Genomic DNA, 6,381 nt, shown 5'->3' on the forward strand with positions numbered 1-6,381 from the left:
CAGTTTTTAGGGTCTTGTGATAGCCTTATCTCAGAAATTTTTTTTCAAAATTTTACAAACTTTTATGCCTTACTATAGCCTTACCTCTGATTTTAGGTGTCACTTTTTTCTCATTTTTCATGCCTTATTGCATTTTAATAACAGTTTATGCGTGCTCATCATATTTGCACTAGTTTTTAGGGTTTGTGAGAGTCTTATCTCAGAATTTTTTTTTCAAAAATTTTCAACTTTTATGTCCTTACTATAACCTTACCTCTGATATTGGGTGCTTGTCATTTTTCTCATTTTTCATGCCTTAGTGCATTTTAATCCCAGTTTAAGGTGCTCATCATATCTGCACGTAGTTTTTAGGGTCTTGTGATAGCCTTATCTCAGAAATTTTTTTTTCAAAATTTTCAACTTTTATGCCTTACTATAGCCTTACCTCTGATATGGTGTGTTTTGTCACTTTTTTCTCCTTTTCATGCCTTATGCATTTTTTAGTCCCAGTGTAAGTGTGCTCATCATATTTGCACTAGTTTTTAGGGTCTTGTGATAGCCTTATCTCAGAAAAAAAAAATTCAAAATTTTCAACTTTTATGCCTTACATACTTCACCTCTGATATGGGTGTTTGTCACCTTTTTATCATTTTTCAAGCCTTAGTGCATTTTAATCTCAGTTTAATTGTGCTCATCATATTTACACTAGTTTCTAGGGTGTTGTGATAGCTTTATCTAAAAAAAAAAAATTCCAAAATTTTCGACTTTTTATGCCTTACTATAGCCTTACCTCTGATATGGGTGCTTGCACTTTTTTACTCATTTTTCATGCCTTAGTGCATTTTAATCCCAGTTTAAGTGTGCTCATCATATTTGCACTAGTTTTTAGGGTCTGTGATAGCTTATCTCAGAAAATTTTTTTTTCAAAATTTTCAACTTTTATGCCTTACTATAGCCTTACCTTCTGATATTGGGTGTTTGTCACTTTTTTCTCATTTTTCAAGCTTAGTGCATTTTAATCCCAGTTTAAGTGTGCTCATCATATTTGCACTAGTTTTTAGGGTCTTGTGATAGCCTTATCTCAGAAAAAAAATTCCAAAATTTTAAACTTTTATGCCTTACTATAGCCTAACCTCTGATATGGGTGCTTGTCACTTTTTCTCATTTTTCATGCCTTAGTGCATTTTAATCCCAGTTAAGTGTGCTCATCATATTTGCACTAGTTTAGGGTCTTGGTGATAGCCTTATCTCAGAAATTTTTTTTCAAAATTTTCAAACTTTCATGTCTTACTATAGCCTTACCTCGATATTGGGTTGCTTTTTCACTTTTTCTCATTTTTCATGCCTTATTGCATTTTATTCGCCAGTTTAAGTGTGCTCATCATATTGGCACTAGTTTTTAGGGTCTTGTGATAGCCTTATCTCAGAAAAAAAAAATCCAAAATTTTCACTTTTATGCCTACTATTAGCCTTACCTCTGATATTGGGTGTTGTCACTTTTTTCTCATTTTTCATGCCTTAGTGCTTTAATACCAGTTTAAGTGGTGCCATACATATTTGCATAGTTTTTAGGGTCTTGTATAGCCTTATCTCAGAAAAAAAAATTCCAAAATTTTCAACTTTTATGCCTTACTATAGCCTTACCTCTGATATTGGGTGTTTGTCACTTTTTTCTCATTTTCATGCCTTGAGTGCATTTTAATCCCAGTTTAAGTGTGCTCAACATATTTGCACTAGTTTTAGGGTCTTGTGATTGCCTTATCTCAGGAAAAAAAATTTCAAAATTCAACTTTTATGCCCTTATATAGCCTTACCTCTGATATGGGGTTTGTCACTTTTTCTCATTTTTCAAGCCTTAGTGCATTTAATCCCAGTTTAAGTGTGCTCATCATATTTGCACTAGTTTTTAGGGTCTGTGATAGCCTTATCTCAGAGAAAAAAATGCCAAAATTTTCAACTTTTATGCCTTACTATAACTTTACCTCTGATTGAAGGTGTTTGCCATTTTTTCTCATTTTTCATGCCTAACTGCATTTTCATCCCAGTTTAAGTATGTGCATTATATTTGCACTAGTTTTTAGGGTCTTGTGATAGCCTTATCTCAGAAAAAAAAAAATCCAAAATTTTTCCATTTTAATGCCTTACTATAGCCTTACCTCTGATTTTGAGTTTTTGTCACTTTTTTCTCATTTTTCATGCCTTATTGCATTTTCACCCCAGTTTAAGTTGTACTCATCATATTTGCACTAGTTTTTTAGGGTCTTGTGATAGCCTTATCTCAGAAAAAAAAATTCCAAAATTTTCGACTTTTATGCCTTACTATAGCCTTACCTCTGATATTGGGTGCTTGTCACTTTTTTCTCATTTTTCATGCCTTAGTGCATTTTAATCCCAGTTTAAGTGTGCTCATCATATTTGCACTAGTTTTTAGGGTCTTGTGATAGCCTTATCTCAGAAATTTTTTTTTCAAAATTTTCAACTTTTATGCCTTACTATAGCCTTACCTCTGATATTGGGTGTTTGTCAACTTTTTTCTCATTTTCATGCCTTATTGCATTTTAGTCCCAGTTTAAGTGTGCTCATCATATTTGCACTAGTTTTTAGGGTCTTGTGATAGCCTTATCTCAGAAAAAAAAAATCCAAAATTTTCAACTTTTATGCCTTACTATAGCCTTACCTCTGATATTGGGTGTTTGTCACTTTTTTCTCATTTTTCAAGCCTTAGTGCATTTTAATCCCAGTTTAATTGTGCTCATCATATTTGCACTAGTTTTTAAGGTCTTGTGATAGCCTTATCTCAGAAAAAAAAAATTCCAAAATTTTCGACTTTTATGCCTTACTATAGCCTTACCTCTGATATTGGGTGCTTGTCACTTTTTTCTCATTTTTCATGCCTTAGTGCATTTTAATCCAGTTTAAGTGTGCTCATCATATTTGCACTAGTTTTTAGGGTCTTGTGATAGCCTTATCTCAGAAATTTTTTTTTCAAAATTTTCAACTTTTATGCCTTACTATAGCCTTACCTCTGATATTGGGTGTTTGTCACTTTTTTCTCATTTTTCAAGCCTTAGTGCATTTTAATCCCAGTTTAAGTGTGCTCATCATATTTGCACTAGTTTTTAGGGGTCTTGTGATAGCCTTATCTCAGAGAAAAAATTCCAAAATTTTCAAACTTTTATGCCTTACTATAGCCTTACCCTCTGATATTGGGTGCTTGTCACTTTTTTCTCATTTTTCATGCCTTAGTGCATTTTAATCCCAGTTTAAGTGTGCTCATCATATTTGCACTAGTTTTTAGGGTCTTGTGATAGCCTTATCTCAGAAATTTTTTTTTTAAAATTTTCAACTTTCATGTCTTACTATAGCCTTACCTCTGATATTGGGTGCTTTTCACTTTTTTCTCATTTTTCATGCCTTATTGCATTTTATTCGCAGTTTAAGTGTGCTCATCATATTTGCACTAGTTTTTAGGGTCTTGTGATAGCTTTATCTCAGAAAAAAAAAATCCAAAATTTTCCATTTTTATGCCTTACTATAGCCTTACCTCTGATATTGGGTGCTCGTCACTTTTTTCTCATTTTTCTTGCCTTCGTTCATTTTCATTCCATTTTAAGTGTGCACATCATATTTGCACTAGTTTTTTAGGGTCTTTAGGCCTTATCTCAGAAAAAAAAAATTCAAAATTTTCAACTTTTATGCCTTACTATAGCCCTTACCTCTGATATTGGGTGTTTGTCACTTTTTTCTCATTTTTCATGCCTTAGTGCATTTTAATCCCAGTTTAAGTGTGCTCATCATATTTGCACTAGTTTTTAGGGTCTTGTGATAGCCTTATCTCAGAAAAAAAAATTTCAAAATTTTCAACTTTTATGCCTTACTATAGCCTTACCTCTGATATTGGGTGTTTGTCACTTTTTTCTCATTTTTCAAGCCTTAGTGCATTTTAATCCCAGTTTAAGTGTGCTCATCATATTTGCACTAGTTTTTAGGGTCTTGTGATAGCCTTATCTCAGAGAAAAAAAATTCCAAAATTTTCAACTTTTATGCCTTACTATAGCCTTACCTCTGATTTTAGGTGTCAGTCATTTTTTCTCATTTTTCATGCCTTAATGCTTTTTAATGCCAGTTTAAGTGTGCTCATCATAGTTGCACTAGTTTTTAGGGTCATTTGATAGCCTTATCTCAATTTTTTTTAAAATTTTCAACTTTCATGTCTACTATAGCCTTACCTCTGATATTGGGTGCTTTTCACTTTTTCTCATTTTTCATGCCTTATTGCATTTTAATTTGCAGTTTAAGTGTGCTCATCATATTTGCACTAGTTTTTAGGGTCTTGTGATAGCCTTATTTCAGAAAAAAAAAATCCAAAATTTTCAACTTTTATGCCTTATTATAGCCTTACCTCTGATATTGGGTGTTTGTCACTTTTTTCTCATTTTTCAAGCCTTAGTGCATTTTAATCCCAGTTTAAGTGTGCTCATCATATTTGCACTAGTTTTTAAGGGTCATGTGATAGCCTTATCTCAGAGAAAAAAATTCCAAAATTTTCAACTTTATGCCTTACTATAGCCTTACCTCTGATATTGGGTGCTTGTCACTTTTTCCTCATTTTTCATGCCTTATTGCATTTTATTCGCAGTTTAAGTGTGCTCATCATATTGCACTAGTTTTTAGGGGCTTGTTATAGCCTTATCTCAGAAAAAAAAAATCCAAAATTTTCAACTTTTATGCCTATTATAGCCTTACCTCTGATATTGGGTGTTTGTCACTTTTTTCTCATTTTTCATGCCTTAGTGCATTTAGATACCAGTTTAAGTGTGCACATCATATTTGCACTAGTTTTTTAGGGTCTTGTTATAGCCTTATCTCAAGAAAAAAAAATTCAAAATTTTCAAACTTTTATGCCCTTACTATAGCCTTACCTCTGATATTGGGTGTTTTGTCACTTTTTTCTCATTTTTCATGCCTTAATGCTTTTTAATACCAGTTTAAGTGTGCTCATCATATTTGCACTAGTTTTAGGGTCATTTAATAGCCTTATCTCAATTTTTTTTTCAAAATTTTCAACTTTTATGCCTTACTATAGCCTTACCTCTGATACTGGGTGCTTGTCACTTTTTTCTCATTTTTCATGCCTTAGTGCATTTTAATCCCAGTTTAAGTGTGCTCATCATATTTGCACTAGTTTTTTAGGGTCTTGTGATAGCCTTATCTCAGAAAAAAAAAATCCAAAATTTTCAACTTTTATGCCTTACTATAGCCTTACCTCTGATATTGGGTGTTTGTCACTTTTTTCTCATTTTTCATGCCTTATTGCATTTTAGTCCCAGTTTAAGTGTGCTCATCATATTTGCACTAGTTTTAGGGTCTTGTGATAGCCTTATCTCAGAAAAAAAAAATCCAAAATTTTCAACTTTTATGCCTTACTCCTTACCTCTGATATTGGGTGTTTGTCACTTTTTTCTCATTTTTCATGCCTTAGTGCATTTTAATCCCAGTTTAAGTGTGCTCATCATATTTGCACTAGTTTTTAAGGTCTTGTGATAGCCTTATCTCAGAAATTTTTTTTTCAAAATTTTCAACTTTTATGCCTTACTATAGCATTACCTCTGATATTGGGTGTTTGTCACTTTTTTCTCATTTTTCATGCCTTAGTGCATTTTAATACCAGTTTAAGTGTGCTCATCATATTTGCACTAGTTTTTAAGGTCTTGTTATAGCTTTATCTCAGAAAATTTTTTTTCAAAATTTTCAACTTTTATGCCTTACTATAGCCTTACCTCTGATATTGGGTGTTTGTCACTTTTTTCTCATTTTTCATGCCTTAGTGCATTTTAATCCCAGTTTAAGTGTGCTCATCATATTTGCACTAGTTTTTAAGGTCTTGTGATAGCCTTATCTCAGAAAATTTTTTTTCAAAATTTTCAACTTTTATGCCTTACTATAGCCTTACCTCTGATACTGGGTGCTTGTCACTTTTTTCTCATTTTTCATGCCTTAGTGCATTTTAATCCCAGTTTAAGTGTGCTCATCATATTTGCACTAGTTTTTAGGGTCTTGTGATAGCCTTATCTCAGAAAAAAAAAATCCAAAATTTTCAACTTTTATGCCTTACTATAGCCTTACCTCTGATATTGGGTGTTTGTCACTTTTTTCTCATTTTTCATGCCTTAGTGCATTTTAATACCAGTTTAAGTGTGCTCATCATATTTGCACTAGTTTTTAAGGTCTTGTTATAGCTTTATCTCAGAAAAAAAAATTTCAAAATTTTCAACTTTTATGCCTTACTATAGCCTTACCTCTGATATTGGGTGTTTGTCACTTTTTTCTCATTTTTCATGCCTTATTGCATTTTAGTCCCAGTTTAAGTGTGCTCATCATATTTGCACTAGTTTTTAGGGT

This window comes from Gouania willdenowi, chromosome 20 (genome assembly GCF_900634775.1).
Source record: "Gouania willdenowi chromosome 20, fGouWil2.1, whole genome shotgun sequence".
Classification (NCBI taxonomy): Eukaryota; Metazoa; Chordata; class Actinopteri; order Blenniiformes; family Gobiesocidae; genus Gouania; species Gouania willdenowi.